This window comes from Emydura macquarii, unplaced genomic scaffold (assembly GCF_026122565.2).
Source record: "Emydura macquarii macquarii isolate MOO-44397 ecotype Brisbane River unplaced genomic scaffold, CSIRO-AGI_Emac_v2 contig_1477, whole genome shotgun sequence".
Taxonomy (NCBI): domain Eukaryota; kingdom Metazoa; phylum Chordata; order Testudines; family Chelidae; genus Emydura; species Emydura macquarii.
The window spans coordinates 17,226-33,733 of NW_027131614.1; the positions used below are offsets into that span (position 1 = coordinate 17,226).

At 40.8% G+C, this 16,508-nt stretch overlaps 1 long non-coding RNA gene across 1 annotated transcript in view; it reads right to left on the minus strand.

Annotated features, from left to right (window-relative positions):
- Positions 1–1,772: 1,772 nt before the first annotated feature.
- The window catches only part of LOC137156782 (uncharacterized), a 119,085-nt gene continuing 104,349 nt past the window's right edge, over positions 1,773–16,508 (minus strand). The window contains exon 4 of the long non-coding RNA XR_010920887.1: positions 1,773–2,213. This is a non-coding gene — a long non-coding RNA (uncharacterized lncRNA). The remainder of the gene's footprint in view (positions 2,214–16,508) is intronic.

The window sequence follows — 16,508 nt, forward strand, 5'->3', positions numbered from 1 at the left end:
CTATTAAGATATGAAAGCAGAAAATGTATGTTCATATTAACTTCTTATTGGGGAAGAGTATCAATAGCTGAAGGAGATTTTATAGAAACTGGCATTTAAATAACAGTTACTATAGTTTGAACAATTTTAGAACTTACATAAGACAAGAACATTTTAGAACTAACCAGAGAAGCAAAACGTTGGCTCATTTCTCCTCCCTTACTCAAGTATATCTGAACAATGGTCATTTTGACAAATTAAGGAATCAAATTGTGTGGGCTACATTCTGTCCTCATGCCCATGATGTCCATTGACTTCAGTGTCAGTTATATGTGTGCAACTGGAGGCAGCATTTGGACACATGTTTCTAACTAAGTATAAAAAAATAAGGTAATTATGTGGAAAACTAAGAATGGAAATTAGTTTTCCATGTCCACTGAGAGTAGGATTAATCTGCAGTAAGGGAGATTTATGTTAGATATTAGGATAAACTGTCTAACCATAAGGGTAGTTAAACTCTGGAATAGGCTTTCAAGGGAGGTTGTGGAATCTCTGCCTCAGCACAGGGTGCTGGACTCGATGACTTCTCGAGGTCCCTTCCATTTCTACATTTCTATGATTCTGTGAGCTAACATGAATAATGTTTTAAAAGTATATTCAAAGAACAGCTTAATTTGTGTTTCATAAGACAACTAATTTCAAGTACTGTTAACCTTTACATATAAATGTTTGTGGTCAGTTCATGGTATTCTGGGCTGAAAAATCAGCAAACCCACTCATAAAGCTCCAACTAGGGTACACATAGATCTAAAGTATCAATGTGCTGCCATGTCCTGGGATCAGCTGAAAACTCTTATTCCTAATGTGTAGTGACAAAACTCCTAAAATCTAATATGAGTTATAAGTATAGGTAAACTTATATAGTCAGGTATGCTAAAACAATGTATTTCTCTAGAAGATGTGGTAACTGTGGTGAGATACACTGTGTTTTAGGGGAGTTAGTGTGGTCCAATATATAGGAAATCAGTCTGGAAATTAAGAGATTTAGGCTCTGCTTCCATCTATACCACCAGTATACTGTGTGTCCTTAGGAAAGTCATTTATACTTTCAGTACCTGAGCTTTCCCATCTGTAAAATGGGGATATTAATGCTCAAATGAAGTAAAAGGCTTGGAAAGGTATGGATCGAAAGCACTAAGTAACATATATAGTATTAAGTTTCTTTTATGCCCCCACATTATTAAGCAAATCTGCTTATTGAAGAAGTTATTTCTCCAATATAAAACAATAGCCAAGACTACATATGATTTTTTTCTATAAAGCTATTTTTAAGTATGAAGAAGCAGTGCAGGAGGAGAAGGTGCAATGGATATCTAATAGAGCTCCATCTATATTTTGTTTTCCTCATAAGTTTGATATGTAGCTAAAACCACATCTCTCATCTACTTTGTGTTCTCAGATCGTGTTAACCCACATTTACAGAAAGAAAATGGATGGTTAGGTTTGTAGTGATGCTGTGAACATTTGACTGAGAAAGTCAGTGCCTGTGGCAAATTTACATGTGCACTTAAAGAGACTGTGTTTAAAAATATGGCCCTAGATCACTTTGAGTATCCCATAAGAAGATAATACTGCTATAGGATACTTATTAGTAGCAGTACTGAACTTAATTGTAGCACTCAAACCAGGAGAGTGAAGGACCTCAACAGACCACCTTGCTGTAATAGGAATTAGGAGGATTATGGCTAATGAAGGGCATGTGAAAAAATCACTTTAATTTTCAAGATATTTAGGTAAAGGGGGAGAAGTAAGCTTCCAAGTGTTAAAGATGGGCACACCCAGAAGTAGTGTGTACAATGATGACCTTCTGCTTGGGTAGCAAAATATATAACTTTTGTGGATGAAGATTTTATTTTTATGAGTGATGTTTCTGATGTAATTTTGTTGTAAAATTATACGTATTCATCAATCAAGTTCTGTCCTTCACTTCTGGATGAATGACTTGTCATTTGTGCCTGTCAGGGGGTCTCAGGGCAAGGCTATTTAAGTTGTCAGCAGAAATGACATGGAAAAATCATCACAAATTATATACAGATATATATGGCAAACTTTCCACATGGAACTAAATGGAGAGATTTCATGGTCATTAACGCTGAAAGGTTTTTTATCATTTTCAATATTTTTTCTTCTCCTTCATCCATAGTTGGTGACAGGGCTGACAATGCTGGCAATATCTGAAAATGAAATGATATTGATATGAAAAGTTGACTTGAATGTGCAGTGACATGTTCTATATCTGCACTCTATATTATTTCATGAAGAATTACTGCAGGCTGCAGATTTTTCAGGTAGTCAGCTTTGTTTTTCACTTTTCTCATTAAATTAAGTGGTCTGTACAGTGACTAGTACATGATGGAGAAGACTGGTAATTTTGTGCTGCAGCCACCCACCAAGATCCATGGATCTCTGAATTTTGGCACAACCTGATGAAATTGTTAGGATGATTATTCTTCTATTTGCCCTAATATAGTATTCATTTGTGAGGAAATGCTAGCCGACATTTATTGTATTGATCACTCTTTCCAGAAGTGTCATCATCTTAGCTGTTGTACTGCTGGAAATGTTTCAGTCACTGAAATACTTATTTTGAGGATGTTGACACATCTCTTCCAGCAGAAAAATGTCTCAGTACTGCAGGTCAGCAGGCAACACAATAGTTATGATACTGTACACTTATTTGTAGTGCACCTGGCTTCAGAAGATCTCACATTACATGAGAAAGCATTAGACTTCACAACACTCTTGTGAGGTAGACACCATAAGTATTATTAATTTCATTTTTACAGATGGGCAAACTGAGGCATGGGAAGGTTAAATAAGGTTGCCTCTTGTCAAAAAATGATTCAAAAGCAGAGTCAGAAATGTAACCCAGGAATCTAGAATTTCAGTCCTCTGCTCTGACCAGTAGACCAACACTACCTATGAGTGTGCTGTGGTGCCAAATTTTTGACTATGATCACAATATTTTCCATATGCACATTCATAGCATAACCACCTTGATAAGAAAATACATGCTGTGATGGGATATTAGGGTGACCAGATGTCCTGATTTTATAGGGACCGTCCCAATATTCAGGGCTTTGTCTTATATAGGCACCCATTACATCTTACCCCAATCCTGATTCTTCACACTTGCTGTCTGGTCACCTTATGGGGTGTCTACCTCACACAAGGCTACAAGGGGTAAAGGTGGCCTGGTAGGCCAATTAATTTCCTGGGCTACACCTGAAGGAGAAGCCAAGGAGCAGGGAATTGATTAGACACGAGGCTCAGCTGGACAGGAACAAGAGGGGCCTGTATAAATCCCAGGAGCTGAGAGCAGAAAGGGGCTACAGGGAAGTAGTCTGTAGTTGCCTCCTGGGAAAAGGGAGGGATTTTGGGGGCTACAAATGAGTAGCTTGAAGCTCTTACCTGAGAGAAGAAATTTTGGGCTGGCAAACCAGGAGGTGGGGAAAGCTAGAAAGGTAGGAAAGGCTCAGGGGAAAAGCAGCAAAGAATAGGAGTGCAGACCTTGGCTGCTGATTAAAGAACCCCATGAGCTAGAAGCTGGACTAGAGGGTGGGCCTGGGTTCCCTTCCCAGCCCCTGGGAAGTGGCCCATAGTAGACAATGGGAAGCAGACTGCCTGGGACAGTTTTGCTTTGAAAGATGTTGATGCTCCAGAAGCGAAGGACCATAGCAACCTAGCTGGAGGGCAAGTTGCAAAGAAGAAGCACATGGAGTTGCAGAGACAGGTAGAGAGACCACCACAGGAAGGCACAGCACCTAGAAGGAGCTTAACCCCAGAGTGACTAGGAGGAGATGCCACTAGTAGTGAGTGTGCCCCAAGACAGTGCTTTGCATACACAACATGGAAGACAAACTAAATTTGTGTGTGCAATTTAGCAGGTAAGCTTGAGACTAGTTTGAAAATCTGGGCCTTCCTTTTTATTTAATCACTATTACATCTCTACTGGGAATGATCCATTGATGTGGAGATATTTATATAATGTTGATGGGGTCTGGCTACAGAGGTCACACATTAAGTTCATTCCATTTTTGGAAATGTTACAGATTTCAGAGAGATTTCCCTCATACTGAAAATCAGAATACTACTAGGCCTAGCTTGGAACTAACATTTTAAATGTGCCTACTGTAGTTAAATTTATCTGAGGACATTTTGAATAAATGCAGACACTGGCCTTGGTTCAACATTTGTCTGTGGAGGAAAGAGATCCTTTTGAACTTTTTGTTTCATTATGTATCTGTCTCCTTAAGACTGGCAGCACACTCAGAGGCCATTCAAGACTCACTCCCAGATAAGCCAGTCTACTGCTTCATATCATAAAATTCACGCAGCTGGTTCTTTTCATGTATATTTCCTTCCCAATAAACACTTTCAACTTCACCTTCAGATTTCTCCTCTCTAGCTGTTTCTACCTTCTTTGTACAGTCAAAGGAGGTCATCTATATAAGGAAGCTGAATCTAAGAATTTTTAAATATGCATTCTAGTGAGGGGGTGTCCCCTTCCTCTGAGACTGATGGGGAGGGACTGCCACTCAATCCCTGGAGGGTGGAGCCAGGGAAGCCATACCCACCATGCCAGAGGCAGGGGGCGGAGCCAGAACAGGAACAGAGTGGGCCCTACAGCTCAGACAGGGCCCAGCCACTGGAGGAGAAGGACGTCTTCTGCCAGCTGCTGGAGGAAGGAGCCATCGAAGACTCCAAGCCACTTGAGCAGTTAGACAATCCTGACTGCCAGCAGTAGAAAAAGCAAGTCCTCGCAATGTACCCCAAGGAGGCGGATGATGACCCTTGGGCCCAGGTACACTGGAACAGGGGTGGAGGAAGTAGCAACTTAGGTCCAGCTGGGCTTGCACTTGAGCACCTGTCAGTGAATTTTGGCTGGAGCCCTGCTGGCCCAGTGGTGGAACACTTGGCCACTGATAGGGCCCTGAGGCAATAGACTATGGAGAACTAATCCTCTTCCTAAAGCTTTCCCACACAGGTGAGGCCCTGAGGGGATGTGGCCTCCCTCCAAGACTGACAGGGAGGGACAGGCCACCTCTTCTATATGCATATTCTCTTTTTACTGCCACATTGTGTGTAACTTGCTAAAAATATTTAGGGCCTAGATTTAGTAGATAAATTACATTTACATTCCCTTATCCTGTCATCCCTACTTCGGAGACTTTTCAACTGCCTCCTGCACTCCAGAAGACGCACACAATTTCTTGAAGTTGGAAGCTTTGATTAGTTCTGAAACATGAAAGATTTCTGCTTTCTTTGATATACCAAAGATTCTCTCTCTGGCCATCAACAGTTTCCACTTCAAGATCTGTCCATTCAGCCTGCAAAACAGAATTGCCAAAGGCTACTGGGGAAATGTGTCCCTGTTAAAATAAATCCTCCCTCTCCTTACTAGTAATATGGTTACTTGATTTAATTAAAAGGATCTTAATCTCTCTTTCCATATGTTTTAAAGCAGTAGCCAGATGAAGGCAATTTGCGAAGTGTTCTCACAGGTGATGTTATGTCTAAGCATAGGGATGTTTCCAGTATTTTGTAATAGGTATTTTTCTTCTTGAATTTTACTTTCACTATTACTGAGGCAATTTATAGAGCTATCTTAAGATGTTGGAATGTAAAATACTCAAGAGCTTTTCCAGGGATTTTATATATGGACAGGGTTTATTGTAATTCATTGATAGTTGTATGCTGGTTGATGAATGAGCAGGCAGTAAAAATATGCTTCTGGAATGTTAGAGGCATAAAGCACCCAATTACATGATATAATCTTAAATTTCCAAAAAAAAGATAATGTGCAAAGAGATTTATTATGTGAAAGTCATTTTTCTCCATGCAATAATAATGAATTTAAGGAATAATGAGTTGGGTTGGTCCACGAATAATCCATAATCATGGTACGTGTGAGTGTACTCAAAACACAATTAGACCCAATAGACTTGGACATATCTACAGTATTAAGACAACAGCAGTGAGTAATGAAGAAAGGTGCTTGACTGAGGAAATAAAACACTGCTTGTAAATATAGAACAATAAGGACAAGAACAGCTATTTAAAATTTGACAATGAATAGTGTAGAAACTACAGTTGGTGTCAAAGCATTATTTCCCAAGGCAAGAAGCTTTAACTCATAATCAGAGTTAAGCAAACTTTTTACAATCTTTTTAGCCTTAATGAACTTAACCTTGTCTCTTTTCAAATTTCTGCAAACATTTTGATTAACATTTATTCATTATTCCAAATTTTGCAGTAATGTTCTTAAAAATATTCACCAGTCTGTGGGCTGTTTGCAAAACTATTTTCTTTGATTTTTGACTTCATTGTCTGTGGCATGCAATTGGTCACCTACATTATATTGCTTCCATTTCCTAAAATTTTAGGAGTAAGGGACCAACACTTCTTTCAGCTTGGAAAAGAGACGATTATAGGGGAATATGATAGAGGTCTATAAAATCATGACTGGTGTGGAGAAAGTAAATAAGGAAGTGTTATTTACTCCTTCTCATAACACACAAACTAGGGGTCACCAAATGAAATTAATTAGCAGCTTTAAAACCAACAAAAGGAAGTATTTCTTCCACAGGTTGACTCTGCATTGTGTGAACTCCTTGCCAGAGGATGTTGTGAAGGCCAAGATTACGACAGGTTCAAAAGAGAAGTAGATAAGAGCCACTGATTCTCCATGAAATTAGCCATATGGGCAGGGATTGATGTTTGCTAGAAGCTGCAATGGCAATAGGATGATTACCTGTTCTATTCATTCCTTCTGAAGCACCTGGCATTGGCTATTGTTGGAAGACAGGCTACTAGGCTATATGGACCATTGGGCTGACCCAGTATGGCCGTTCTTATGTTCTTCTTGCAGGACTACAGAAATCTGATCAGGGTATTATATAAAAGTATGAGATCTTTAAAACTGAGAAACAGGGAATAATGCAAATCCATTTCTATTGGGCCTGAATGGCTAGGGATGGCTAGTACAAATACAAACACTATACAACATTTGCTCCAGAGAGCACTCTGTAAGTGAACATCACAAAGCAGGGAATATGGAGTTAGTACACAACTTTTTTTTTTTTTTTCCCCCTGAGCATGGTCTAAATCTCCAGAATTTCCTGGTCAGACTGGGTATGTCCTCGAAAAGGAAATACACTCACAAAAGAGAGCTTGGGAAAGATTATTTGGATACTACCACTTCTGAAATGTATTCATTCAGATCAGGGACAGGATTTTGAGAACTACCCCATTAGAGCAATTGTGCATTTAGCTGAGGTAAGAAAACTAAGACCAGATCCCAAGCCATCCTCAAGGAGATTCTCAAACTGAGCAATTCAATCAATACGTGCTCTAGAACATTTTGGGAACTCCGACACAACTGAAAGCAAAACTAGTGTTAGCACCTCAGTGTCTTACCCCACGTATAAAACTGCACAAGTAGTGACGCCATATTTTGACTCACTTTTGTGTGTTTTGGAAAAAGGCTTACTTGCTAGTTTTGAATATTCTGGCAAAACACAAGATCTCCTGCCAAAGGAAATCACAGCCATGTGTCACTGAAAAAAAATTGTCTGGAAAAGCAGTGTATAAAGAAAAATCTGAACATTTAGAACCTTGTAAAAACAAACAAACTTATTTACCTGTTTAACTGATGGTATTTGAGATGTGGGTGCAGATGTGTATTCCACTCAGTGTATTCCACTTGGTGCCTAGTGCACTAAGAGCTGAAGACAGCACCCATAGGGGTGGCATACACATGGCTACTCCTCCTTGTGGCCCCTCCTAAACCTATATAAGCCCCAACCCCCTTCAGTCTCTTTTCACCAGATGGTTTAAGAGCTGGGATGGAGGGTGGGTTGCGGAATAGTCTGCACCCACATCTCAGAGAACAGTTATAGAACAGATAATCATTTTTTCTTCTTTTAGTGGTTGTAGACATCTTTTCCATACATGTAACTCCCAAGCAGTACCATTTTGAGGTAGGTTCAGAGTCTAGTTAACAAGGATGGCAATACTACTTGCCAAAGTTTGAACCACACCTGGATGTGGCAGTAACTATGTAATGTCATGTAAATGTACATACTGAGGACCAAGCAGCAGCCCTACAACTGTCCAGTAAAGGAACATCTTTCAGGAAAGTGACCGAAGTAGTCTGAGCCCGGTTGAATGGGCTGATACTCTGTGGAGCAGGGGTATTAGGTGCTCTGTAAGCTGTTGTAATATAGGAAGCAATCTGTCTTGAAATCATGTGCTCTGACACCACCTGGCCCCTCGTGATCAGTGTAGGAAGCAAAATGATGAGGTATCTGTGTAAAGGGCTTGACCCTATCAAGGTAAAAGGCTAGCATTTTGATATCAAAGTTATATAGACATTAATCTTCTCTACCAGAATGCAGTTTCAGAATTCTTTCTGAAAGATATTTTCAAGGTCAACTTTTAATTTAAACCAACTTCAGTTAAAACTTAGGATGAAGATGTAGGGCTACTTTATCTTGAAAGAATATTGTATAAGGAGGCCTTGGCATCAAAGCTTGTAACTCAGACACTTTTCTGGCTGATGTACTGACTACGAAGAAAGCCATCTTCTGACTTAGGTGAGGCCAATAGCAAGGCAAAGGGCTCACATGCCAGCCCCATAATCACAGTGGTAAGGTCCACGGTGGTACCATATCTGTAATAAATGAGTAGAGGCATGTGACTCTTTTGGAGAAGCCAAACCCTGGGCCACTATATCTTCTGAAAAGTGAAAGGACAGGATCCCTGGATCCAAAAGACACTTCCTGGGGCATAGGCTGGTCCTCCAAAGAGGAAACTTAGGAGGATAGAGGTCATCTAATGCTTGATATAGTTGCTCTGAGATTTGGACTGCCTCTAGGTAAGGGGATCTTGCATCCATGCTATACAGAGATCCAGATCTGTGGGAACAATAAGCACCCCATAGGTCCCAGGAGGGCAGGGGGTGGGGCACTGCGACATATGGTACAGCATAGGAGGCTAGTACATAGTAGACCAGGGCGATATGTCCTTACTAGTTGAAGTCGACCATGGGGGTTGCATTCATGCAAGTGTGCAGGGCCATTAATCGCATCCTATTGTGAAGGACTGTGGCTATAGGTAATGTGCAGGAAATAGTGGATGGCTTTCCACGCTTCACTAAGTGCAGTGGGGCAACAGATGGCATGCATTTCCCAATTTTGGTCCTGGACCGTCTTGCGATGGAGTACATCGATAGAAAGGGCTATGTCTTTATGGTATTGCAGGCACTGGTGGATCATCAGGATCATTTTACTGACATCAATGCAGAGTGGTCAGGGAAAGTGCATGACACATGCATCTTCAGGAACACTAGCCTGTACAGAAAGCTGCAAGCAGGGATTTTCTTTCCAGACCAGAAGATTCCAAAAGGGGATGTTGAAATGGCCAAGTGACCCTGGGAGACCCAGCCTACATCTTACTCCAATGGCTCAGGAAGCTTTACACTGAAATCCTTGACAGCAGCAAGGAGTGCTTCAACAACAGTATCAACAGGTGCAGAATAATCACGGAATGTGCATTTGGCAGATTAAAGGATTACTCGTGCTGCCTTTTTGGCAAGTTAGACCACAGTGAAGAAAATATTTCTATGGTCATAGCAGCCTGCTGTGCTCTGCATAACATTTGTGAAGCTAAGTGGGAAAAGTTTCCCCAGAGGTAGAGCATTAAGACAGAGTGCCTGCCTGATTTTGAGCAGCCAGATACGAGGGCTATTGGAGGGACTTAACAGAGGGCTATTCAAATCAGGGATGCTTTGAAGCAGCATTTTGAAAATGAGCCCCACTAATATGTGTTTCCGTAATGCATTCAGCCAGGCTTTGTGTACTTGCCACCTGGAATGATCCCTGGAATGATTGCTCCCTGAGCATGATTTGTAATCTACAAATGTGCCAATTACCACTGCGTATAAATTCCAGCAGCAATCTCCACGTGTCGGTGAAAAATAAAGATTAATTTTCTTTCCAGGAGTACAGTTTTAGCAAGCAATAAGCAATAGACAGTATTCAGTTTCTTGCAAGGGACATGACACTGACAAGCACTCTATTAAAAGAGGTTCTCGTGGCTGTGTCAATCCAGCTGTCATTAGAGAACCTGTCCAAGGGGGTGGAGTGAAAGGGATAGTGAGATGGTCCGAGAACATGCAAAGAGTGTGTGTGTGGGGAGAGGGGGAGGCAAGGGAATTTGAGTAGAGTAGAGTATGGCACACAGTTCTTTGCGCTGCAGTCAGAACACGTGTACTCACCTCCTCCTGCAGCCCGTAATCAGGGACTTCAGCATTGCTGTTTGGTCCCCCATCGGTTTTATCATCTACTCCTCGCCCTCTCCTAATCATCTATTTTCAATTTTTTTTGTTAATTGTCTCTCCACACCGTGTGATCATATTCTTTGGTGTCAGACAATTGGGGCACCTCCCTAAACAACTGGAGCATCTCCTTATCTGATGGAGGCACGCGGCCAGTGTGTAGGGGCACATCTCCAGAAGCACAAGGAAAAAAATAAACAGAGGCAGTATTATGAATGCAATCACAGCACTGAATCATAACTGTTAAATACACCTCTTTCTCACTCTCCCGTGGCAAGCACACAGCTCGGCAAGTGCCCTAAACATAGTGAGTTTGGTGTGGGGAGAGGGGGAAGGCCAAAGATGGGGCAAACGGTCTAGGTGATTTTTTTTAAGGGGATCATTGCAAGCACCTAGGGACACTGTTGTAAATTCTGCCACCATTTTCCACATTCGGGGGCAACAGAGGATGAAAGTGTGCACCTCCCACGTGCGTGCTGTTTCAGACTGGGTCCCTATGCTGCTCACCTGGGTGCCGCTTGGGACCCTGCAGAAGTGATTGCCAATTGGTGCAGCAAAGTTTCTTATAGCAGGGGAAGAAACAAAGCAGCTCTGCCAAGGAATTTTCAGCAGAGAATTGGCAAGTACCTCCAGGAAAGTTTTCTAGAGATCTCTCTGGAGGATTCCTGTGAAATTTTGGTGTGCATTAACAAACTTTTCCATGGGGCTCCATGGCATAACTGAATAGGGGAATGGGAAGCAGATGCAAACACTGCTATACATTTCTATCCCTTAACCCACTTTTAACATATAACAAAACAAAGGACCAATTTGTTGATAGGCATGTATAGGACACATGGATCTTGAAAGGTGTGTTGTGGAGGGGTACTGATCATCATCGTAGTGGAGATAGGTCTGCAGGTTTTGCATCTGTTGTTCTGTGAGGGTCTGGTGCTGCTTTGAGTTGGTGTGGCCCGGTCTGTGGTAGGTTGGGGGGAATTGTTTGAAGGCCAGAAGTAGAGGTTCAGGAAAGACTATCTCAGGCTGTGTTCCCCATCCAGTATGGCTTGTAATTGTTTAATGATACCCCATATGGGTTCCAGGGTCAGGTAGTAAGTGACAACCAGAGGTGTCCATTGGGGAGGGTTTTATTGCTGGGGATATTTGGTTGGCCTATTCCATTACATATCTATTTCTCTGGCAGAGTGTCCTTGTTTGGGGATGGTAGTTTCTAGTATTATCCTGCACTTTCTCCTCTGCTCATATTAGATTATTCTGTTCCAAACTATATAACAGTGCAGTGTATTCTGAATACATTTTGTGTGAGGAGTTAGTGCATTTTTACTGAAGTTTGAGTTAAGCAGAGCTCGTCAAGTATCAGAATTGATATTCTGAAACTTGTTTTCATCCCAAATCAGGCTGAAAAGTCAAAGTATACAATTTTTCACCGACATGGTTCTGATAAATTTCAATATGGAAATGACAAAACTTGTCATTTAGAGACTTTTCAATTGAGCTATGTTGAAATGTTTTCTTCAAATGTTTCATTTTTGTTAAACCTAACTGAAATAATTTTTGTCTCAGTTTGACGTTGAACTGTGTCTGCTTGAGCTGCTGTGGTCCCTTATGGGAACTGCAATTTGGAGACTTCATCTCCATTTTCTTCTATGGTCTGGGCTCCTTGGCTGGACCACATTGCCCAAGATGCAATGGTGGCTCTGAGAGTCCCCTGATGCACTGTCTGTTTAATCAATAGGGTGCTTTCAGGTGGTCACAGATTAATATCAAACTGACTTGAATCAAAACATATGGATTCAGCTTAACAGTGTCAAAGGCAGTGCATTTCATTTGTTGTTCATGTTGCTTAACCTCTGATTCAGGTTCCTTGTCTTCTCCCCCTCCCCCCCATCAAATAAGTGTCACCTTGTGGGTTACTACTTGGAAGTTGTTAAAACGCAATCTGATTGCCTAAGGAATTTTACTAATTCTGCAACTACCCTGCATTAAGTAGTATTTCCTGAGGATTTACAAGTATTATCTTCATCTTGCTGAGGGGTTTCAGAGACTCAGATGGCTAGATAGTTCCTATGTTGCAAGCAAAGCAGAGCTGTGCCACCCAGAGTGGAAAACAGGATGTAAAATATCTCCCAGAGGTCCCCAATGCAAGGAGAACCCATGCATGCCGCTACATCTCATGGCCAGAAAAATACTCTCTGCTAGCTGGTGTTGTGAAGATGTACACTTTTATATATACTTTCTCCCATTCTTTAAAAATCAGATTTAAGTTAACATGCTCTCTAGTAAGCTGATCCTAATGCAAACATAAGGGAAGAATGAGGTTTTTACAGGGGAGCCAGCATTCAAGGACTGTAAAATTGCCCCAAATAACAATATTTGTAAAGAAATGTATTCTATTTTTCTAGGAGAAGGTCCAGGAAGACCATTTATTAAAAAAAAAAGAGAAGGGCCCAGACTCGTGTGCTTCCTACAGGCCAAAATCTCCTGGTAATGTGAATAGTAAAATCCTGTGCAGCACCATGGCTTAGGCCTGAAATACACTTTCCACTCATTACTCAAGAGAGCAGACAGGCTTTATTAAAAAACAAAGCTCAGCCAACAGTATCTGCTTAGTTAATTTGCTTTGCTCTGAAATCTAAAAAAGTCTTACATTAATGCTAACAGTGAGTGCCAAGAAAGCTTTTGACTTGAGATTTAATTATTCAAGTTTTGAAGGCATATGGTTTGAAAAAAAAATTGTTAAATAGGTAGATTTTAGGACCATGTTTTGTGTATTCTCTGGATGTAAACCTACATATTTTAGGCCTAAAGCCCATATTGTCACTAATTCTCTAAGATATTAAGCTTCTGCTTTACCTGACAGTTAGGTAATAGACAAGGCCAGCTGCATTTGCCTTTATTGTGTAAGTATGTAACTGAGTTTCCTGCTATGAGGAAATAGTTTTTTCATTATGCATGATATCATGGGTCCATATAGAGATTTGTTCCTCCATGTAGACCACAATAGGATATTTGCAACTCAGGCTTTAAAAGATCACTCCCAAAATGTTTGTGATTGACTTAGATAGACCAGTGGCCTGCTACAATGGGTCAAAACATGGGCTCTGAAATTTCACTTTTTTGAGAAATAGGCCCATTATTTGATAATACACCAAAAATGTTGTTAACTTAGAATGAAGGTTGCTCAGTGCATTTCCTATCAATATAATCACTAAAATATAAAGGTCACCAGTTAAGACAACCCTAACATCAATACAATCCTCTATTCACCTGACTTACCACCCAAATATGAACATGTCAAAATAAGTCAGACTCCTCATATCCATAACAAGCCCCTCCCGAGGGAGTCAGTTTAGGCAGTTGGCTTGGAATAGGCAGTTGAATTCTGTGCTGCTTCACCTTTTCCTCAGTCCAACAGCCTTCACCCATTTCTCCAATCGTACCGCAAAGCTCAGCTCCCTGCTTTCATGGCTCCCTCCCCATCACTCCTATTCCCTTTACCCAGTTCTACATAGAGAGAATTTTTGGAGTTTATTTTTTGACATTTTATTGACTTTTTAATTCTAATACAGTTAAAAAATATGGAGATCATCTGAATTATATCAGTGTACAATGGGGTATGGAGACCTGAAACATGGAGGGAGGGGAAGAAAGCAGGAGGCCCAGTAAAGTAGAAAGCCAGGTATTAGGGTGAGAGAACTTGGCTAATCAAGAGACTGAGAATGGGTTTTCCAGCAGGGAACCCGGGTACCCTGCCATCCTCCCCAACACTCATGACAACCACAATGCTTGTCTTATTCTTGTCCCAACATCCTCTTTCACAGAACAAGGCTCCATCAGCTAGAGTAGTCTGACAGATGTGCTAAAGATCATTGGAACCAAACTCTCCTCTGATGAACCACAGGAGTTTCCCCAGATGAAGTAGCTGTGTCTGTAGTAGAGTCACAAGATGTGCTTCTCAAACAACTTCATCTGCAACTCTCCCCATCTATCTGATGCCTTTTCACACCATATCCTAGCCCTTTCTCCTCCACCCCCCATTATCAAGAGCGGACAAAGAAAGGTGAAGATTTGTAATCAGAGTTTCTACATCTGCTATGAAAGCACCATATTGGTCTGGCAAGCATCCTGTGAGCTGCCAAAGGTGATCCTGTGGTCCTGGGACTCCACTGCCAAAGGCTGTCACAGGACATATATAGCAGGGTGGGACAAGATGATTGTAAGGCATGTTGACAGAAACCAGAGAATGAAAGAGCAGGAGGGCTAGCAAGTTGGGGAGTGGGAGAGAAACAGTGTCAGAGAACAAAAGAAGCTTGCAGATCTTGGCAATTCCTTTGTCTTGGCTTTGCAGTGCTAATTTAAATTATGTCAAGTAAGGGGAATATGTTGTGTTTAAGCAAAATAATGTAAAAGTTTAACAATTTCCACTCCAAGTAAATATTTTATCAAACAAATTATGAGCAACCCAACCGTCCTCTGAAGAGTCATTTGGAGATTATATTAAATCTCTGAACTGTGAAATAGAGGGATTATTCTGAAATTAAATTGAAATCTCAACACAACTTTAACTATGGAGTTGCTACCAACACTTCTATAATTACTAGGTCATGCAACTACAGTCTGTTTTATTCATTTAGCAGAGATAAGTGAAACAGGCTAAACAGAGAATCCTACTTTGTTAAACCTCTGTTTTTAACTCTCTTTTCAGTTCATTCAGTAATCTCCCAAACAGATATTTGAGCAACTCTAGAGAGCCAAAAGTCATTTGCAAAGTTTGTAAAGCTCATGAGCCACATTTCCACTGTCAACTTTGTGAGGCAAGTCTTTTTTTAGTTAGGCTTAAGTAAATCTGTTTCTGCAACCTGGACCCAGCTGAATTGAAATTATTTGCATTTCTTCACCTCGAACATAATTGCCTGGTTCCAGCATTTGAGAGCAGTTGTAAGTAGTTTTATGCACACCTACTAAGCAAGCAAGATATTTCATCATTGAAACTTTCTTTACATTCTCTGAGGCACAATGTCACAATCTGGAACTATTTTAAGTGGGAAGACTATATACAAAAATAAATTAATATCCCTTTTCCATGACTTCACCACCTTGCAGAAGGAAATTGGCTGATATTACAGAGTTGATAAAAAGACATGTCGACTTCAGTATCACAAGAATTATAATTACAAATACTGGATTAGTCATGGGAAAGTTAAACTAAACAATCTGTGTATTAAACATATGATGTCTCAAACCTATGAGTCAATATGAGCAGAATTCCATTCATGTTTTGTCACACTACGGATCCACAGCAAAAGCAAAGCAATTTTTACCCAGACAGTTTGGTCAGGATTTATTTTTTAAATATGTTTATAGATATATGTGAAAGGTACTTACCTGTAACCAGATTTGTTTGTGATGCCCTCTGAACACTGACACTCAGGGGATATGTTGATGGTGCTGCCGGGATCATTGGAAATGTTTAGAAAGTAATGCCCTTTGGAGTGCCCTCTCAGCTCTGAACAGTCAGAGGGTTAGGGTATAAAAACAAGGCATGACACACTAACAACCTCAGTTCGTTCCAGTCTTACCTGAAAATCTGATTAAATTACCTGGACTCTGGGGCAGAGGGGAAAGTGGGTGCGGAGTGTGAAATGTATTGTCCATCTGAAGAATCTGGTTACAGATGAGAAACCTTCATTCCTTTTTCACATGGCCTCTGCACATTTCTAGTCATGGGAGTTTAGGAAGCAATATTCCTTACCAGGTAGGTCAGATGAGGTGAGGAGGACTAGTTAAACAGCAATTGGAGTATTCTTCTGCCAAAGTGCACACTAGACTTAAAGATCAGGTTAAGGAAATAACATTTCACAAACATATGGATAAAGCTCCAGTGCCTGCTCTGTCTAGTTCTGTGACAGGACTGTTTCAAAGGCAAGCCATAGATGTTGCTTTGCCTTAGGGCACTCTGGCATGGGTGGGTAAGATTTCTTAACACTCCTCAGTGTGGAAAAATGATTGGATTTTTTTTTCCCCGCCAGAGAATTAGAGGAATCAGGGGAAAAAAGCATAAAGAATCCTCTTCCCCTAGTGGAGGAGGAAGGCATCTCATATGTATCTGTTGTCTATTCCTGCACTTGAG